Raw genomic sequence first — 23,829 nt, forward strand, 5'->3', positions numbered from 1 at the left:
AAAAATATTATACAAAGTTCTGATAATAAATTTATTCTTTGAATCATTTGGGTTCTTTCTTAAAATTTTAATTTTACAAGTTTTTTTTAATAAAATACAAGTCACAATATTTTTACTAATGTACATGATTAAATTAAATATAATTGGTATTATTATCTAAGAAGACACTCTTAATACTCAATAAAAAAAAATTAAGATTTGTAATATGAATGGTTAAATTTTGTATAAAATAATTTTAAAACTATTCTTTCAGATGTTAAAAATATAATAAAAAAATATTTATATTTAATTAGATAGGTAATATTATTAATAGCTAACTTATATATATATATATATATATATATATATACATACATACATATCTTATTGAAAAAAATTCTATAATTTATTTTATTTTACTTTCTTACTAAAATGTATTTAGATATAAATAATCTATAAAAATATTTAAATCAAAATCAAAATCTTTTATATCGTGGTTTAAATTCTAATGAGTATATTGGATGCATTTTTATTGTTATTAGCATTATTCTTATGAAATATTAATAAAGATAAAATTTTAATATTTGAGTTAGGATCTCTTTAAGATTGTATTTTAAATAATTTTATTGAATTATAATTTTAAAATTCTATGTGATATACACATTCATTTTATTTTATATATTTTGATTATAATTGCAATAAAAATTATATCTTATTATATGTAAAATTCTATTTACAATTTAAACTATATATATATATATATATATATATGCATATTGAAATAATTGATACTATTTGAGTGTTGAATATATTATAAATAGTTAAAAAATATTATGTACAAAAAATAAGTTACAATATTATAAATATTTTAAAAAATTATATCTTATTATATGTAAAATTCTACTTTCAATTCAAACTATATATATATATATATATATATATGTATATGCATATAGAAATAATTGATGCTATTTGAATATTGAATATATTATAAATAGTTAAAAAATATTTTGTGATAAAATTAAGTTACAATATTATAAATATTATATATAATCTTCTATTTTTATCTAAAAACATTTACGAATTTTGCATGATCTTTTAGAATCTTCTATATATTTCTATAACCATTTGGAACCTACTATACTATTTTTCACATTAACATAGAATATTCTTTTAACTTATTATGTAATCTATGATTTTTTGAATTTTTCTAAAAATTTCTATAAGCTATTTGTTGTTTTAGTACATAAAAATATATGCTAATTGTTTGTAAATAACTTTCTATAATAAAAGATCTCAATTAGTTTAGGATTAATTTAATTTTTTTTAGATTTTTTTTTACGTTTTTTTGTTTTAAATAGATTTATATAGCCACAAATTATTACTAAAATTTCCAAGAATCTTTTGTATTGGTTAAAAATTACATCTAAAGTGACATAATATTTTATAATTATAAAATTTGTAAATACTGCCATTAGTGTTTAATTAATGGTCATAGTTTTAAATACATTTAGTTTCATTAGTAGCCTTGAATAAATTTTAAACATTGCTTTACAACAATATAACATCAAAATGGGTATGTACATATATGTGTATATATATACTAACATATAATAAGTACTGTTGATAATAAGTTGAACTGGTCAAAGTAGACTTAAAATATTTAATAAACAAATGGTTCATCAACAAAGTTGGAACTCAGGACCCCTGTATGTTGAATTAAAATTATCAAGAATATTCCAACAGTGATGGATGCATTAATCATGAACAATCACATTTTTTTTAATTGCAAAATAAATGATTAATCAATTCTGGAAACTAAATTATATTATCATGCATTTGGTAATTTGATAACAAATCATCTCAAAGTCAGAATTCACTACATTCACTGAATGACTCTGGAAGTCTGTTAGTTGAAGTCCTGTAACATTTAAACCACCACTGAGTCACATCATCCCAGACTTTATTTTGCAATGAAACTCTAACCACTAAAGGAAGATGGCCTTACTACTTCAGCAATCAAAAGGATTGAGAGTACATGTACAAGGCGCTGACATGAAGTGCTTTGGACCCTACTGTGTACACCCTCCTTATGTCAAAACAAACATGAGCATATTCAACTCTAAACTCATGCCTACATCCACATTATCTACATAAAATTTTAAAACACTAATCTTCACTAAAAGATTCTACACCAACATATGAAAACTTTTGACAAAAATGATGAATGAAAAAAGTTTACCACCCCCTCCCCCAACCTCCCCATCTTGCAGTGTTGCAATATAAATAAGAATCACTACTCATCCGATGAAAGAAAGATATACATATCGTATATATATATATATATATATATATATATACATATAAATAGAGAAATGAATACAATATTGTACTGAACATTGACTTGCATTGGCTGCGCCAGTTGGCTCGCTGGAGTGAGTACAGGGCAGTGCATTGCATTGCATTGCAGAGCCAGGGCTGCTGCGCTTTGTCTGTAAGATTCAGAAAAGTCTCATGGTTGTGAACATCGTTGCATGAGGGCTGTGCATGTGGCTGTGAATCAAGAGTAGTAGTAGTAGTAGTAGTAGGTAGCAAACATGGCACAATGCTTGCTTGCTTCCTCATGGCCTCGTAAACTCACAAGCATGCTGCCACAGCAAAGGGCACTCGCCATCTGTCGTATCTCCACAGAGGATTTCCTGAACCAAAACTGGCCGAGAGCTTCGCACATTCTGGCTCTGGAAATGGGTTAGTTCTCTCACGATTGTAGTCAGCTTTTGCATTCCTGCTTCCTTGTTTTCGAAGCACCCTAGCATCAAACCTACTGTGGCAAATGGGGTTACGATTCTTCGATTTTAACCAGAGCAGTAATTTCTTAAGTAACGGAAATGTCACTGGGTTATGAAAAATGATGCGCCATTTTGGGGGGGATCACTTTTCACTGCTGGGTTGGAACCGTTTCTCAGGAGATGCGGTTTCAAGGCTAAAGGAGAACTGAACATTGAATCGGATCCACCAATGTGAGTACATTTTGCAAGTGACAGGCAGAAAGAAAAAGGCTGAGGCATTCTCAATCAAACTGTAAACGAACCGGCAATGCGTCTTGTTTATGAGCCCTGTCGAGATTGGATGGCGTTTCCATTCCAACCCAGCAGGGCAGTGAGTGAGTGTGCCCTCCACGCTTTTCACCTACACTTCGAAGTAGCCGTTTCCGCAGGTTGCAGTATAGTGGGTGCTCAGCTTGGAAATCACACACAGACAATTCAGATTCTTGCAGCCATAGTTTCAGATTGTGAAGACAAGCCCAGCAACTGGGGCCTGGAAGACCTGACGCGGTGATGGTGCTCGGCCACTCTCGCCGCGTCGACACCTCGACAAGACGTCGTGAACTGGGCTTTCCCTTGCTGTGTGCAGCAGCATCGCCATCGCCTCTCTCAACATTCAGTGAGATAGAGGATGCTCCTGCTTGTGCTCAGAGGTCCGCTTCCTCTCACTCACATTCCCTCATAGCCAGCGTTCTGCATGTCCAATCTGTAACTCATCCACGCAGAGCTTGCATGCCATGCCACACTCCAACCTCCACACCGACAGATTCGATGTGAAACTGGACAGCTTGCGCGTTTTAGGATTTCGGTACCCAACTGCAAATCTGGCATTTTTTTTAGGGCTTTGATGAGGTTTGTGTATGTGTGAGAGAGAGAGGGCTCTGTTGACTTTACATGGTGTTTGTTTCTACACACAAAGTGAGGAATTAATATTTTGATGAGAATGATGAAGTAACAATGCATGTGGTCAAACCTTTTGATGATTCACGTTTGTACAAAGAAAAAAGTAAACTAGTTTTGTGGACCACAAATTTGTCTATTTTGGCGGTAAACAAAATACAAAATTCAATGTAAAATTTGTGAATTTAGTTGATTATTATTATTTTTGAAAATTTTATTGTACTTTTATTATTTCAAATAGGAAAAATATGCTTGACATTTAGTTTTTAATATTTTCTGATAGTTTGATTTATGAATGTATAATTATTCATGATTGTCAAACTAAAGAAATCAAAGAATATTACACAGTTTAATAAATACTGCTTAATGCATCTTAAGTATGATTGGATCAGCATCTACCGTTACAAGAAGACATGACACTAAACAGAGATGATTTTTGGATGGTAATTTCATAGACATGTATGACTGTAAACAACCATAATCATTGGTGACCTTTACTTCAACTAAGTTTAGCCTATAATTATAACTAAGAGCAAAAAAATCTAAACAATTCAAAAAAATGTTTAAATTTTAATTCATCACATATTAAAATTATTCTCGGTTATTCACAGGAATTGATATCATTTAAAACATCACATAGCTCTCACCTTCATTCTCATATTCCATTCAAATGTCATTATAAATTCTACAAAACACCTCAACAATTGGCCATCAATTTTCTGAAGAAAAAACAGTATGCATACTTCTATTTGATGACACACAGTGCACCCAAAGTCACAAGGCTATTCAAGTGAAGCAATTCTACGCTATCTTTATTTTTTTTTGTCTTTCCAGAAGTTGGCCTACACGGCATTACATATTTCCCCTCAATGACGTAAAATTTTCATGCCAAGGTGGATTAGGGATCAAGAGGAAAGTCTAGACCAGATTCCACGCTTCCATGAACTCTAGCTCTAAATTGCAATGGAGATCAACCTTATGAGAGAGAGAGGAAAGGCATTCAACTTTGCTCCTCATGTGAAGTTCAAGTGGGTGGGCTTTGAGACTAAGGGAAGGTGATGTTCCAAGGTAAAAAAGAAGAGTGTTGGAGTTTAGCTCCCTCACTGCTGGTGCAGGAATCTGCAGCAGGATTCTTCGGTTTCGATAAAGTGTGCACTCAACGCGAGCTGGGTTAGAGTCAGGGTTCATCAGAGAGCACTGAGGACATCTTTAATTTACGTAGACCATTTCAGCTAGGTGTGCATTTCTTTTTGTCTGTGGGTTGAATTGAAGATTGTAGACGGCAAACCAAACTGGGTCTTGTTGGAAAGTAACAACAGGAATGTTTTGGTTGTAACAGACTCGGCGTTGCTACTTTTATTTATGAGAGATTTATTTATTTATTTTATTTAATAAAAATCTTGGGGTAGAAAGCTGGAATCAAAGAGCTGCACACATGGAGTAGGATGTGAAAAGTGTGAAATGCATGGCCAACACAGATTTTGCATGCAGAGCGGGGTAATTCCATAATATTCATTAAGAAACAAGACGTGGTGGCTTCGGATAATGGTGATCACAGCAGGCGAGAGTTTTCGTGAAGTGCTCATTTACACCACCATCAACAATAAACGTGGCCATGTCGGCTGTTAAGTTTTTTATTTTATTTTTTATCTTTAGTTATTTATTTATTTATTTTTACGGATTGACAGGTGTGAGGCACTTCAACATTGATAAGACACTGGCGATCCATCGACCACTTGACCGTAATGAAATACTAGATGCTGCATATTTCATGGCATTGGTCTCGAGTCACATTTTTTTTTTTTTTTTTTTTTTTTGTTTTTTCTCTATTCTTACCTAACATTATATCTCGTTAACCAAAGGGATTGTGACAACTCTAGTTCTCGTTATAAAGAAAAATGTAATGACCCACCCGAAAGTTTTTCTACCAGAACCTTCACGTCTAGTTCAATCAATCATTCGGGTGCAACAAACCACACCAGTCCAAGCGTAGCATTCATAAGAACCGTCGTCTGACATTACTGAAGGCAAAGCAGTTCAGATGTTATCTATCCAGAGTTTGCAAATACTGTATATCTCATCATCAGTATCTGTGAAGTCCCCAACCAGCCAGCGTGAACGGCGCCGTCGTTAGGAAGCCAACAGAGCTCAGTCATCGACCATGATGACCCCCTTGCAATCTCAAGAGCACAGCGGCTTGTCAGACAATTCATCCAGTCCAAACAACTGTTGTAGCTCTGAATCGATCGTTTCCCTGATTCGGCCCCTCAAACCACGACGCAGCCTCGACATGGCAATCTTCCAGGTTCTAGAGGCACTAGTATCTGCGTTCACGTCCACTGCATATGCCGCACTCGCAGATCTCAGCGCTCATCATTCTCCCAAGGCGCACTTACATCACTGCTGTGTCGATCAAGTGGGAAGAACAACGCACTCCCATCTGATGAATGAATGAGTCGAAATGGAAGACTGAGTGACCAGGCTTGAATCTATCTCCTACCTCTCCACTTGAAGCTAATCCCACGCAGACTCTTCTTCCCTGTAAGGCCGAATCTTCTTGTGTTGCTTCTATATTGACATCTTTGCCTCGCTGAAGGTCTAGAACCACCTACTGTGGCAGAAACCCAGTTTCTAAAGCTCCCACATCCCACAACTGCGAACTGCTTAAAACCCAATATGAGTGCAGTAACAAATTATATACATATATAAATATAAATATATATACATTATTCGTGGATATAAGCAGGTCCTAAACATGGAATATTCACACGAACTGGTACAATGCAGATGATTTGGAACATGGTGCGGAATGTGGAGCGGGAAGGTTCTGCTGGCATGCATGTAGAGTCTGTGATTTCATGATATTTTGCAAGCAAATCAAGGAGAGTTTACCTGTTCTATTAAAGAGAAAAAACGAAGTACATGTGAGGAGAGAAGATCTTGTAATTCTATTCAAAAGCAAATTATTGTTGTTGGATGTGAAAGATGGATATAAACCATAAGGAGATCACAAGTATGGCAAGTAGTTGACAATTGAAATCATATTTATAAAATTTCAATTTTTGGTAATAGAAACAAAAAAAGATGTATACTTGTCGATTTAACACAACCAGAAGATAGAACTGTAACGATTGTTCTTAAACTACATAAATGACTAACTATTTTTGACTTATAAATAGGATTTTTAGAATACTTATAAGCCTTATTTAGAATAAAATATGTTTTTTTAAAGTCAAATGTTATCAAATGTTTAAACCAAATTATCTTTTCAAGAATAAAGTTAACTAACAAATTTTAATCACCTTTAAAGAAAATAAACCAAATTATGTCACAATTTTTGTCTTGGCTCTTGTGTACTAATCTAAGATCTTTGTCATTGTACATATCCAAAAGTATTAGATACAAATTTAATGCAATTCAAAAACGTATTTTTTAACCAAAAAAATTACATATTTTTAAGACCATTAAAATCTTAATTTATGTAGAATTAATTTAAAAAAGATTCTTTAATTTTAAAATTTTTATATTTTAAAATAAGACTAAAATCTAAAAGAAGATTTATTTAATTTAAATTAGATAATAATAGCAATTATTATTGATTAAGTTTAAGATTTATGTATATTAAATTGTTTTGGTTATCTTTGTATATATATATATATATATATATATATATATATATAAAAGAAGATAGTTGTAAACCTATATATTTTTTTTCTAAAAATGATTTTAGTTAAATAAAAAATATCAAAATATGTGATTAACAAAGATGTGCTTAGATATGAATAAAAAAATGGTTAATTGTAATTTAATAGTATATAGAATTTGAAGTATGTTATTACTTTGTATTTACTTTTAAAAGTTAAACTTCTAAATTATTAGGAAGATTATAATTAAGTTTGATAAACATATAATTTTTAGAATTAAATTTAGTTACTTGAATAACTTAATTATTTAGAATAAAAAAATAACATAATTAGAATAAAATAAAAAACATAATAGCTATACATTATAAATTCATATTGTTTAATCTCCAGCATAACTCTTAACATATTGTAGATTATAAACCCATCTCATTTAAGTTGATAAAGTTTGAAGCAAATAAAAAAGAAGACAAATTACCTAACATCATTAAATTGATTACAATATCTTTTTGTATGTAGATCTAATTAAAATAAGTTGAAGTAATTTTAAGACATGCAAAAACACCTTAAATTTTTTTATCTTAAAAATCTTAATTTAGTCACCAAAGATTTTTAATAAAGTAAAATATGGATTTAAAAGAATATCTAGTAAAAATAAGGTTAAAAAAATGTTAATATAAAAAAATTAGTAATAGTTAAAAAAGGTAGTTAGTTGCCTAAGTGTTAAATACAAATAGCAATTAGAATTGCATTTAGGTAGTTAAAGAAATAAGTTAAATAAAATAATATAATAAAAAATAATTTAAATAAGTAAAAACTATAAATAATTAAAAAATTATTTTAAAATATCATGATTATATTCTATACAAATTATATAAAATTCTATATCATATTAATTTTAGCACAAAGTTTTATTTCATGTTAGGAATATTAGAAATTATGTTATGAGATTATTAGTTAAAATAATTTATTTCTACACTTTTGTATAAAAGAAATTTCCTACTCTTTTTAAATAGTAAAAAGTGATGTACTCATGGTTCACATAGGATTTATCATTATAATTGAAGAGAATCATTATTGCAATATTAGTTTATTTGCTTGCAATACAACAAGGATATAATCCATGTGGGATTTGATATCATACTTGGAAAGGAATATTGTAGCATCATTTATTTATTTGCTTGAGATGTGATAAAGAACTAGTTTAGGTAGGATTTAATATTACAACCATACTAGACCGTCTACTTATAATGTAATAAGAAATTAGTCTATATAAAAAGGATCAAAATAAAAAATGTGTCGAATTAGGGAGGGTCAATGCAAATTGGTTAATTTTTTAAGATTCAACAACAAGAATATCAAACTTTGTTAATGCAATAAGGAAAATATTTATATAGAAAAGCTGATTATGGCAATGCCAAATCATCTGCTTGCAATACAATAAGGAGCTAGGTTAAGCAAATATGATCATTACAAATTGGTGATAAATTTTTAAAGAGTCTATGATTGGATTGCCAATAGCAAGAAAGAATTCATTTTTTTGACATTAATAAGAGGAGAGAGGAAAAGAAGCTTAATTTTTTGGGAGTTAATTGTATGAGAGGAAAAAGATGTCTCATTTTTTGATGGTTGATAGCAAGGATATTGATGCAACAAGGAGACTTAATATTTAAAAGCTGACAATAGAAGAAAGAAGATTTAATTTTCAACAATTGATAGTAAGGCTATTGACTTCTAGAGCAACAAGAAGAGAGTCATTGTTGATGGTTGATTTTTTCATGAGTAGGAGGATATATAGCCAATCTAATGAGATTTTTGTTTTTTTTTTTTTTTTTTTTTTTTGTTTACACAAGTAATTCACAAGATTAATCAAGCAAAAGAAGAGGAATAAAAAATGGCTTATGAATATTTTGAGATCTAATCAAGAGTGATAGAGATATTACTTATAGTTTTAGGAAGTTCTAATATTTAAGATTTATTTAAAAAAATAAGTGGACTTGTTAAATCAATATTGAATCCATACATTTTTATATGTAAAACTTATCTTAAACATACACCAGTTTAGATTTTTACTAAAGTGCCTAATTGCATCCCAACCTAGAGTGCAATATTCTTTTCAATTATTTTTGTTTTTAGGACAAGACTATATATTATGGCTAACAAAAATTCTTTTGCATATAAAATATTTTCTTTCTTTTACTATAATTTATGGATTAATCTTAAGAATAGATGGATATTTTTGGATTAATTTAGAACTATTATGTATCTTTCTTGTTTTACTTGGCTACCTTTTATTAAATCCTATTAAAAGATGGTTTTGAATTAAGCCAAAATCTCCATCAATTTTATATTTGTAAATTATTTTGGATTTGAATTTATATTATAACTTATTATTACGGTACTTAGGTTTGAACCATAGTTTCTAATTGTGTTGCAAGATTGGATAATATTTCTTGTGTTCTTATTACAGTAAATAAGACAAATATTTAATATTGATATCAAAATTCTAATGTTCATGGAAATGGTCTAGTTTTAGTCCTTTTCCAAGTTCAATGCATTTTTTGATAATATACCAATAAGAAAGCCTAAACATTATTTGAAGTGTGCTTGTGCAAGGTTTTTCCTCTAGCAAATTAAAATCTAGTAAATATTTTACCTTTTTATATTAGATAGATATTTCTTTAATGCATATATATAATTTTTATAAATTAATACATAAAAGAAAATTTGAGACATGATGTTAATTTTAAGCTGCTCTTTAAAATTTGTATAATAATTCCTAAGTATTTAACTTTATGGTCCAATAAGATTTTTTAATATATTGTTAAAATGTCTTTAATGAATGTTAACACATATTTTTTGAGGCGATTTTTGACTCTTTATGCACAAGAAGTCTTGGTGTGATTCATGTATCAAAATTGATTTGTTTACTTTACAACAAACTTTTTTTTTAAATAGAATCTAAATTGTTTTTGAGAACTCAATAGTATTTCTTGATAACATAACATAACATTTAATTTTTGTCTACCTTTTAATAAGATCTTCTTTTATTGCAATAAAATACAAATGATTCTATTTTTTTTTAAAGGAAGTTCTTTCATTCTTTATTTATTTTAAGTGAGTACTTAAGTTTAGTTGCAATATTTTTATTGATATGCCAAATGCCCACTAATGGCTAGAAAATAGGATACTCAATTGGTATAGCATTTATTAGAGCAAGCTCTCAGCTAGTCATAAAAACTTCAATTTCAAGGTATTCAATTGTCTTCTTTATACTTTTTAATACCAAGTAATAATTTACTTTTATTTCAACTTGCATAAAAATATTATAAAGCTCTTAAATATGTTTATTGTATCAAAAATATAGAGCATTGATAAACTAAATTATTATTATTATTATTATTATTATTATTATTATTATTATTATTATTATTATTATTATTATTATTATTATTTTTTGAGTATAAAACAAATATTATTAGATACAATTGAGTTAACACAAAAAAATTTAAAAAATCCTAGGATAGATAAGAAAAATTATTTTAATGATTTAATTTACATTAATAATTGAATCTATTTATTTTTTATATGTTTAAAAGTAGCTTAGTTGGTTTTTATTCAATAAGTTTCTTACAATGTGATTTGGCTACAAAGTTAGCAATATCTTATGTAATAGCCTTTGTTATTAGTTTATTCTTAGTCAATAGTGTGATTTTAATTTTTTATTTTATTTTAATAGAAGTTTTATAAAAATAAATTTATCATAGATAATTTTTATAATAATATAATTTATCATTGTTTCTCAATTGATAAAATTTCAATCTTTTAATGACCTCCAAAATTTAGAACTATTTTTATTATAAGATTATAAAATAGATTTTTAATATTTATATACCAAAGGTCATTAATCTTCAATTTCCTAGTCCATAAAAATGGACACCATAAGTGCCTTGTCATTTTACTCTTCTTAATTCTATTACATTCTATTCACTTTAATCAATTTTTGTATTTTAAATTTTTATCATATTTAATCCTTGCTTTTAAACTACAACTTTAAGAGGCAATAGACACAAAATATTCTTTACTCAATGTTAATTGGACCATATCCTTAAAAAGTTGCTTATTAGTCAAATATGTGATGGTAAAATTTATTATTTAAATATTATATAAAAATTTGTGAATATAATTTTTTCTATAACCATCTACAATTAGTTGATGTAATCTTTTTTAAGTTATATTTTTAGCCTAAGTATTAATTAATGCATTATATTCTAGTGCCACTTCAAAATAATGAGCCATAATCTAATTTGTATCTAATGTAGGTGCCACTATAAAAATAAGTTTATTACTAAAATCAAATTTTTTGCTCTATCATATGTAAAAATTCTACATATAGAATAAAGTGGTATAAAAATAAATAATAATTTATTCTTAAAGGAATAGAATGTATCTTAAAATTAAAAGCATCTTTTTTTTCAATAAAAATCCTTATAAATCAAACCTACTTGAGAATCAATAATTCTAATACAATACAATCTTTTGCATAAAATTATATCTATAAAAACCACATAAAATTTCTATTAAAATTAAATTCAATTAAAATTAAATATTAGAAAAATAGATAATTTAGATTAAATTTGACTCATTTTAAAATTCTTAAGAAAATAATCAAAAAAACTTAGATGACCAATAGTTTTTTTTTTTTTTTTTTTTTTTTTTTTTTTTAATAAATTAATTATTTGTCTTCCTATTCATAAAAAAACCACTAGTTCAAAACCAAATTTTATTTTTCCTAGTTTTAACCTTCAAAATATATATTTTTTCATTACATTGATAAAGATCAACGACTATATTGTGAATTGTTAAAAGTTGAGTTTCTTCTTCTTTACTATCAATCCTCTTAAAAATAAGTTAACTCATTGTATTAGCAAAGGTTAATACTCTTATTGTTGACTATCAAAGTATGAGTCTTCTTTTACTTGTGATTGAATTCTAAATAATGAATTATTTCTTTATGTTGTAAAAATCAATACACTTATTACCAAACTACAAAAAGTATAATAAATAAGTATAATAGGTACCTATAATAGTATTATTAAATAATAGATGTCTCTTTTAAGTTTGTGATATTACAAATGTTATATCTTGTCATGTATTCAAGAAAGAACATGTCTCTCTATAGGATCTTCATTACAATTGTAACTTTGTCCAAATTAAGACAATCTAAGTACTTTATCTAGAAATTGAGCATATAAAAATTCTTGAAATGAATTTGATGATTTTTGGTTTTTTATATTTATAAATTTTTTTTATAACAATTTCTTGATCCTTAAACTTATCCTTCCTTTATTATAATTTTCATTGTGAATAGTTAGTCCTTGGTTTTGATGGATGTCATCAATAAAAAATAAAGACAAATTTTGACATATTTGTTACATTTTTATATGGCTCTTATGATACATATATTGTCATATTTTAATAAAAAAATTATGAAAATCATTATAAATATCATATCATAGAATAACTTATTCTAAAATATAATTATAAATTATTTTAGAAATATAGATAAATGTTAAGAATGTAGTAAAATAACTTAGTGCTAATGTTTTCTTTTGATTAAAAAAAACTTCTACTTACTTTGTAGGACTATAAAAAAGCCAAAATAAGTACATTAGCAAAAATAAAAATTTATAGATCTTAAGATAAAAATGAAGAATATATTTCAGCAAAAATTACATAAAAATAACTTAAATTGATACCTAAAGAAGACCAATTGTGAATCAAGTTAAAAATAAATTATGAGGCACAAAACCATGCATTTATAATAAATGAAGGATTCAATTGTTTATTAGAGAGTGAAATTTGATAGAAAATTTGATAGAATTTTCATAAACAATGATTTTGAGGGATTTGAATTTATACTAACTTTGTGAGAGCTTTGCAAAGTTAATATTATTTTAAAAGACTTTGTTTTTTGTAGAATAAAAAGAAGATTATATTTTGGTGAATTGTGTGAGTATGATAGCAAATCTAGAAGTAAAATTTTGTAAGTTTTCAAATATAGTTTTTTTAAATATATGTTGTAAAATTAAGATTAATTAAACAACTAAGTCAAAAGTAATAAAATTAAGGTGAGTTAAGGTCTTAGAAATTGCATTTTAAAGTTTAGTGGCGATTTGCACAATTTTAAGAAATGTGCTAATTGAATTGATTGATTGATTTTTTTTTTTTTTTTTTTTTAATTTTTTAATATTTAATTAAATTTATATTATATATATTTTAAAAAAAAGACAGTTCGAAAAGAAACAATTAATTCTAGAAGATTGACATTGAGATTGAAGAAGAATGAAAACAAATACTTAAGAAGATTATAGCTTTTTCTTCCAATCTATAAATTTTATTCTTCTTAAATTTTTTAGGTTTTTTTTTTTTTAAAATTTTTTTAGAATTTTAAGAATTTTTAATTAAGATCATTAATTAAATTAAAAATTATTGAAATTTGAAATCTTTTATAAGATCTTTTAGGCTTTATTTTAGATTGATTAAGATTTGAATACGATTTATTGATAATTTAATTAATATATTATTTAAAATAAAATTAAGATATAATATTTTAATTAGAATTTTTTAATTTTTTAATTTTTTTTAGATTTTTTAAAGATTTATTTTATATTTCTTTAGAATTTATTATGATTTATTTAAGTTATAAATAATATTTTAAAGGATTTTTTAGGATATATTTAAAAAAATTAAAGTGTCATAATATATTTTTTAGGTTTTTTAAGATTATAAATAAGTATTTCTAAATACTATTAGTAATTACTTTTTATTTTTAATTTTTGATTGCAGACTTGACTTTAACAAAAGTTCTAGTTTTTCTACAAATAAATGCCAAGTGTATTCTTAGATTTATTTCTACATAACATGACACTATATTAATGTACAAAATATTCTAATTTATTATAGCAGTGTTGTATCATATTTGTGCATAATATATAAAAACTAAATAAGAAGTATGAAATATTTTAGTTCTTAATTTATGATTTTATATTAAATAGAATATTTAGAAAATAATTAGGTATTAAAAATAATTATTTAATTAAATTATAGATTAAAATAAATTAATAAAAATTTACTTAGAATAAAAGTGTGATTGTTATTTTACTTATTTTAGACTAATCTAATTGGAATAAGCCTATATGAGAGGATTCAAACACGGAGAAAGACTATTCACATGAGTTTTCACATTAGGGTCACACAATTAACTATCTCCTAATCAACTAAAATACCTAAGAATGCTATATATCTTCCGTATTCTATCAAAGAAAATATTACAATTGATAATTCTATCTTATATATTTACTATCCTCTCTTTTCTAAACTTATGACAAAAATATGTAATACTATACTATTTTAAAAGATTGCATGAAATATTCCATGATCCAATCATTGGAATTTTCTAAACTTAGTGTCATTCCTAGTAATCTACTTCACACAATTCTAGACTCCATAGACTTCTTCTTGAATCTCAATATTCAATGTATTATAATTCTCCCAGTTATATCCATACTTCACAAACATCCTCCACTTATAATTCAGCACATAATAAATTTAATTTTTCATTTGACATCATCTAAATCAAATCTTTTTTTTATTCCAAAATTTCACTTCACATTATTCAAATTCTATCCATTACTCTTCTTCTATAAGAAAACAAAGAAACAAAGAGGTAACACCAAACTTATGCTAGCTCATGACTATCATAGCCTGGCCCTTTCTACTTCTTCTTCAAACTACTTATGCTTTCCTCGAAATGCCAACCACTACACAACCGATGATAACTACTTTTTTTGACTACATCATCCATCCTGTCTTTTAAACTATCCATTCATAAGTTTACTAGCTTCTCTTAATCCTACATACTATGTATTATAAAACAAAAAATATCCTATCCAGTTTACAAAAAGTAAAAAAATAAAATATAGGTGTGTGAAACTTATTAGTAAGAAGTATCATAGTTGTTAGAAAAATTAAGTTTTTAGAAGGAAATTAAGATTTAGAATAACTAATTAATAAAGTATCTATTTAATGTAAAATTTGATGGACATATTTTTAGTAGGACTATAGATAGGTGTGCAAAGTTTTATAAAAAGAATTTATAGTTTGTGAGAAGTTGATATTTTAAAAAAAAGAGGTCAAATAACAAGTTTTAAAGGAGAAAAATTGAAATTTGAATATTAAATGGTGGCCTAAAGCTTATAGAGAGAAATGGATAATAAGGTGCTTAGGTGGCACCTAGAAGATCCTAGGTTTAAATCTCCATGGTGGCATATGAAAGAAGAAAGAAGAATATTTTCATAAAAATCTTCAATTTATTTATTGAGGATATTTCGAGGATTGGTATTGTAATGCTTGTATTAGGAAATTATGTTGGATAACAAGGACACTTCTTGCTTATAGGCAAGAACAAAGCATCTTCTTTAATAGTAGCATGATGTGTGATATCTACTTATTCTATATATTCATCTTTTTGATAGATTGGTATATAGCTTCTTCTAAAAAAAAGAGCCATAAATTAGTGGTGATTAAACTATGATGATATCAATCCTCTAGAATCTTTAATCTAAAATTTTATTTATTTAAATAAATAAAATTTAAATAAAATAAAATTTAGGATTTAAAATTTGGTAGTAGAATTTAGGATTTAAGATTTAAGATTTAGAAATAGAATAGGATTTAGGAATTTGGAAGAATAGTAACTTTCTTTGAAAAGAGATATAAGGACTTTCAAAGAAAGTTTTGAGCTTTCTTATATTTGTTTTATAAACGTTTAATGAAAGAATTTATTAATAGTATAAGAAAAAGAAGAATTTATAAAAAGATTGTATTTTATTGAGTGTTATATATATTCTTATTTTTTTAAAAAGAAAGTACAAAAATTGATAGCAAATAAATGTCTTAGGTTTTCTCAAAGCAATCTTTGTCTCTATAACATATTGATGTTTCTATTGAGAGAGCCTATGAATCCTACCAATGCATCTTAATTGATGAATTAATTAAAAAGATAATTTTAAGTCATTTCATCATATAAATATTAACATTATAGAGTCTTTTTTATTATTTAAGTATTTATTAGAATTTAGAAGTATTTATAAGTTAAAAAAATCTTATTAGATTTTTTATAAAAATAGAATCTTAATAAGTCTTAAAGATAATTATCTTAATTGATTTAATATTTTTATTTATTATTAAATATTAGATATTAGTTATTTAGACCAATATCTTCATTGGCCTCCTATCTACATATATTATTTATAGAGATTCTATTGATTATTAATTATTAGTTTAAAAAAAAAAAACTTCATATCTTTTTAGTTAATTATATAGAAAATAGGATTTGTAGTAGATTTAAATTAATTTTATTACTATAAAAAATAATCAAGGTAGAAAAATATAATAGATATTAGTATTATAAAAATATTATAGGATTTTTTAAGAATTTATATAGAATTTATTTAGAATTATTTAGGAATTTTTAGGAAAGATTTTAAGACTTTGGAAAATTTGAGTTTTATGACCTTGGGAGCCACTATGAAAAAATAGGACAAGATTTGAAGGCCATACAAGGTTCTTAGGCTATTTGGGTGTTTTTAAATACTATAGTGAAGTCAAAAATGAAAAATTATAAGTTATACTAGTAAGAAATAAGAGGACTAGTAGCTAGTCTAGTCCTTGTAGAAAAGGAGGTGCACAAGTCCCATATGGATTGTAGCACCTTGAATAGAGTTAGGATGATAAGACTAAGGCCTTATGGCCTTTCTTAAAAATTGATATACAGTACTTGCAAGCCTTGGTGAGGCTCAAACTCTTGATCTCTTAAGCAAGTTATCCTTGAGGTAAAAAATTATTCACTTAACTTTTCTGTTATTTATATTCTAATTTTAACCTATCATAATTTATTCGTTATAATTTGAATCTATATTTTTTTGTTTCATTAAAAAGATAATAAAATTACTTAAATAAAGATATTTTTTTCTTTTTATTTTTACTTTTTATTAGGTAAAAATATAATAAACAAGTTGTGAGTAGTTTTATAGTATATAATTGCTTGATTGAACTTGTTTCACTTGTTTTGTGTTGTACTTCTTTTATTCTTGTTTCTTGCTACTTCTACTTCATACCACCAATTATAAAAAACTCTTAATTGAAACCATCTTATAATTTGGATTAAAGAAGAAATTTACCCTCATATAAATGGTGCATTTGCTAAAATATGGTGCTTCTAATAGTGTGTATGAATGTAGAGTTTGCTTATTGTGATTGATCTTACTTGTTTTAATTGAGTGAGCAATTCCAGTAGCTCTTTATCATTGATAAGTATCCTACATCTCTTCCTTATTGGTATTAACAAAGAATTTCTATTCTTCAACTTATAAGGTAGTCAAAATTTCATTATTGAGTTGAATGTTGATTTTTTCTTGGATTTTCATCAATCAATTTTTATGTGTTACATATTTTAAATTGAAACTTTTTGAGGTTGTATATCTTGATGTTTTATTTTAATTTTTTAATTAATTATATTAAATAATAATAAAAATAAAAATAAAAAAATAAAAATTAAAAGAATTATAAATTAATATTAAATTTAAATTATTATTATTAAATTAAAATAATTTTTTATTTAATAAAAATTAAACTCAATTTATATTTTGTTTTATTTTTAAATTTTATTTTAAATTTTATTTAATCTTAATCTTAATTTATTTTTATTTTTATTTTTATTTAAATTTTTATTCTTACTTTTATTTATATATTAGTTAATCTTTTCATCATACTTTTTTTCTTAGATATTTACTATTATTTTTATTTACTAATATATTTTTTATATACATGATAAGTATTATATATTGACATAAGTTTAATATATTTTTATTTATTTATTATTATTATTTTTTTATTAAATATTATTATTTCTAATATTAAGTAATATTTAATTAATCAAGTATTAATATTTACATTATTTGGTGGTCTTCTTTAGGTTGGTTGTCACTTCCAAAGCATAAAGGGTAGAGCTAAAGTATAACTTCAAATATAAAGAGTGATCTTGATACATAATGAAGAAGCATGGCTTAGCAAAATTAGGTGGGTTTAAAACTTGAGTTCTTTAATTTTATTTGAAATTTTAGACACACAAGGCAGGATTAGGGCTTGGCAAAATTAGGTTGGTTTCAAATTTTAGTTCTTTATTTTTTTTTTTCAAATTTTAGGTATACTTAGAAAGAAGCACGGTAGGACTTGCTTTCTTAAAGGTAATATTTCAGCCATTCTATCACCTCGAACGTATAATTGAATATCAAAATATTCAATTATATGAACAAAGAATTTTTGCAATCTATATTTTTTGTTTAGAAAACTTGATTGTGTTGTGATAGGCGATTTCAAATTTTAGATGTTTTGTGGGAAATAAAATCGGGTTGATGGTCAATATGACTTCTTTTTGGCATTGAATCTATACTTGTAGAAAGTAATGAGACAGAGTTGATTATTACATGTTATCCTATAAGTTGTCTTTTACTTGGTCTATTTGATTTTTGTAGTATCCACGTATTAAAATTTTAAATTACTTATACTACTCTTGGCCTTATTATTCAATCTCTAAATTATGAATTAAGTCCAACTAATGGATGATTCTATCATATTAAGATTAACACAAGATCTTAATTTGATATTTAGTTGAACTTCAAGCATTACTTGTGAAAAAGATTTAATTATTGAATGAAATGACTAATTTAAGATTGACACAAGATCTTATCTTAATATATAATTAAATCACATATCTTATAAATAAATAAAAAAATATTTTATATTATTTTATAAAATAAAAATAAAAATAATTTAAAGTCTACTTATTTTGCTTTAAACCACATATTAGGTCTTTTATATTAAGGAATTTATTTAGAAATCATATAATTAGTTTTATGCCATCTAGAATTAAGTCTAAGGTAGTTATCCTTCTACTAGCCTTATTTTGTAGTCTAGATATGTTTTACAATCCAAAATAGATATTGAATCTATAATTTTAGAAATCTATATATTAAAAGAGATTGATGATAAGATGTCATAAGCTTCTATTGGAATAGAGTACGGTTGATGGCATCCTTCAAAGCTTCAAGCAGAAACATTATCATTTCTAACTTCAAGGGCTAATGTAGCCAATGGAGATAATTACAACTTTCAAACCAATATTCAAATTGATCCAATGATGTTTCTTAGGAGATTATCAATTGTAATATCTTTGCAATTACAAGGGGCATTAATTCTACCTAATCTCTTAAGATTTAGTGGATCTATCAATGAAGATACAACAATCTATGTACAAAGTTTTATAGAAGTATTTATCACTAATTTAATAATCAATCATGGTTATTATTTAATATGGCTTTCAACAGCCTTGACAAATTTTGCATATGCTTGGTATAGATCACATATAGAGGGAGCAACTTCTAGTAGCATTCTTTCGTCAATACAAGCCCGTAATTTTTCAATAATAAGCTCTTTTAGTCTTAATAAACATTAGACAAGATCCTTCAGAAGACATCACCTCTTATATGAGGCAATTTTGTGTAGTATATGCACTTGATATGTTGATAATTTATTAAATGAGGATACCATTAGGCACTACTTTATCTAAGGTTTTTCCATGTCTTCTATCATTTGAGATATCTTAAACGAGTGGCCTAAAGATTTACATAGAATTATTTAAGTTGCTTTAAAAGTGGAGGTTATTAATAAAAAAAAAATTATATATATAGATAACTAAAAGAATCAATACTTGCTTTTATATTCTTATAATATTGTTCTAAAAAAATTCCATCAACCTCTAACTTTAAGCTACTGATAACCTTTTATCTTTTTTTACCAATTAGCAATCTAATGCCTTTAGTTATCAAAGCTTTACATGATTAAGTTCATATGAAGACCTTTAATAATATGAAATTAGAAGAATTTAAATATGAAGTAAGACAAGTCAATGAGGTGTTCGAAAATAAGATAATGAACACTATGAACGTCATTAGTAAACAAATGAATTGCCTTGTCAAAAATCAAATTCCAACCATAAAGTCTAGATATTACAAATTAAAAATTTATACCTCTGAATTGTGATGTAAAAATTATAGATAAGTAAACCACATATCACAATTTTGTCTACATATCTCAAACTTCTTTTATCTCAAATTCTTGATTAGATATTAATATTATGAGAAATTTTCAAAGTTAAGTTTATTTTAGGTAATTCAAGATTTTATGAGATAAGAAAAAAGTTTATATTTTAAATTTTTTTATGAGTGTTGTAGCAAATCAATGAGTAAAAATTTATGAGGTTATGAATCTACTTATTTTAAGTATCTATTGTAAATTTGAAAATGATTATATGGTCAAATAAAATAATATTAAAATTTAATTAGATTAAGATGTTAAAAATTAGATTTTAAAGATTAATGAGAGTTATTATAATCCTAAAAAATTTTAGGTTGAATTAAAATAATATTTTTTTATCTAAGATTAAATTAATTTTTTATTTTTTTCTAAATTTTGAAGGAAAATAATAGCACAACAAGAAGTTATTATTATTAGTAGATTGATATCAAAGTTGAAGAAGTTTATAATCTTTTTATCTCAATTTATAAATTAATTTTTTTAAATTAATTTTTTTTATTAATTTTTTAAATATATATATATATATATATATATTTAAAAAAAGATCAAAATTTTATTAAAAAATTATTAAGGTTTTAAAATTTCTATGTGATTTTATAAAGATTTATTAAGATTTATTTAAGATTCAATTCAATTAATTTTAGGATTTTATTAAGATTATAAGGATTTATTTGGATTTATATAATTTTTTTTAATGATTCTTCAATGATTTTAAATGAATTTTTAGGATCTATTTAAGATTTCTTAATAATTTTTTAAGAATTTTTTTAGAATTTTTTAAAGATTCTTTATGATTTATTTATTTTTAGTATTATATATAAATTTTTTATTCTTTTAAGATTTCTTTAATATTTATTTAATATTTCTTTAGAATATCATTAAGATTTGATTAGAATTTTTAAAGTTTAATTTAAGTTTATTTAGAATTTTAATAGGATTTTTGAAATCTTTATTAATTAAAAAATATAAATTTACATTCTACAACTAAGTGCCTAATGCATTTTCAAACAAGACAACACATAATACATCAACAATGTCTTGAATTTAAAACTTTTTCAAATTCAAATTCTTGATTGCTATAGAGATTGTAATTTTATTTCTCTAAGCATATCCACCTTCTTGTATGGCTTAAAAAGAGACATATTGAAAACAAAATGAAATTTTATTGTTTCTAGTAAATATAGTCAATATGCAATTGGATTGATTTATTCACTAATAGAAAATAGTCCAAGTCTACAACAATTCAACTTATCACAATGACAAATAGTTTTGATTTACAATATAGTAATCACATCTTATTTCCAACTAAGAATTGATGTTGCTCCTTTCAATAGATATGCATATTGATATTTTCTTATCTTTGAGCTTTTTTTAATTGCATCTATCTTTTTGATTGTAAATCTATTATATAATTTTAAAAATCTTCTATTATAATATTATCAAATTTTAAAAAATAAAAATATCAAATTATAGATAAATATCACTAATTATAGATATTTATACTCTAATATGGTATATTATAAATATTTTTCTGATACTTAATTCACTTGCTTTGTTTGTCTATTAGTTTGAAGATAGAAGAATGATGATGTTTTTATATTACTCTTTCATATCTTAAAAAAAATTATCTAAAATTTGGATACAGATTAAGTTCTTTCATTTAATACAATATCACTTGATAGACCATAATAGTCATAGATATTGTTGAAAAAAGCCTATTTATTTTTTAACATGTAATAATTCTTTTATATAATACAAATTATTCCATCTTAATTAAGTAATCTATTATCACAAATATAAAATCATAAGATCTTTGAATTATTTTTTAAAAAATAAAATCCATAAAAATTGATCACTGTGGTGGTTCTAGTATGGATAATGGTTGGAAAAGTCTATAAGATCAATAATGAGAGATCCTTGAGCTTGAATAATTATCACATGATTGTACAAAATATTTTATTGCCTTTCATATTTGGCACCACTAAAAATCTCTTCAGATTAATTCTAAAAACTTTTTATATTGAAAATGCTATATTAAAAAAAAGCTTGAAAAGTACATAGTTGTATTTTATTTTTTGGAATATATAAGCACCATTTAAAATATAAAAGATTATATTAAAATCTAAAATTTTAAAAATCAAGAAATTTGGAAGAACTTTTTTAATGCCATATGAAAAAAGATCTAAAGATGTACTTAAATAAACTTAATCAAAAAATATTAAATCAAATTAAATTATTGATTTTATAACACAAAGATGAAATCTCTTAGATTTCAAAAGAATTTCGTGTTTTTACTTATAAAATGCTTCTTCTTTTTCTTTTCGTACAAGATGAAAGCATTTAGATAAGGCATTTAATAAACCTTGTTGTTTTTTCAGCCAATAAGTAACATCAAATTTAAATCTTGACATGGACATGCTCCAACGGACTTGGTAATAATTTAAAACATGTGTTGGCATATTAGACTTAAGATTCTTGTGAATAATAACAATATTTATTAGACTAAAAGCACCTTCTAATTATTGATGTCATTCTTAAATGTAATTCATAATTATACAAAGTTCTTTGATATAGATCTTATAATTGATTTTGACTACTAAAATAGTTTCTTGAATAAAATCTATAAAGTGAAGTTTTTTATCTACTCTTATTTGTGACAACATTACATCAAAGATAAAATTAAAATAATTTTTTTTATATTTAAAGTGGTTTAAAAAAGTCAATTCAATATAAAATTAGTGATTTAACAAAAGTTTTTTTAAAGCTTAAAATATAATTTTAGCCTCATTGATCTACTCAAGTTTGTCTTTCTAAGGCAAGCATATAAATAGAGTTATAGTTTTAGAAAAATTCTTAATAATTTTTTTTGATGATTGGAATATTTTAAAAAATATTAAACATCTCTTATTATTTTTGAAGTTTTCTAATTTATGATATTTTAGACTTTCTTTGGATCTATTATAAGATAATTATTTAAAATAATATATCTCAAAAAATCAACTTGAATTATGTAAAATACACATTTTTCAATCTTAGCATATAATCTTGTATTTTAAAGTCTTTGTAATAGACAACATATAACTTGTGTTCTTTTGTATTTTTAAAATATATTAAAATATCAACTTAATATAAAATAATAAAATTTCATAATTTTTTTTAAAAAAAATATTAATTAGATTTTTTTTAAAAATTAGAAGATTTATAAGTCTAAAAAGTATTATATTATATTCAAAATATTCATACTTTGTTTATAAAATAACTTTATT

General features: G+C 24.9%; 1 long non-coding RNA gene across 1 annotated transcript; it reads left to right on the forward strand.

Annotated features, from left to right (window-relative positions):
* Positions 1-2,576: 2,576 nt before the first annotated feature.
* Positions 2,577-3,085, forward strand: LOC149989276 (uncharacterized). Its single transcript, XR_016503171.1, has 2 exons — positions 2,577-2,727; positions 2,946-3,085. It is a non-coding gene; the product is annotated as an uncharacterized LOC149989276 (long non-coding RNA).
* Positions 3,086-23,829: the final 20,744 nt, after the last annotated feature.

This window comes from Physcomitrium patens, chromosome 5 (genome assembly GCF_059467195.1).
Source record: "Physcomitrium patens ecotype Gransden chromosome 5, ASM5946719v1, whole genome shotgun sequence".
Lineage (NCBI taxonomy): Eukaryota > Viridiplantae > Streptophyta > Bryopsida > Funariales > Funariaceae > Physcomitrium > Physcomitrium patens.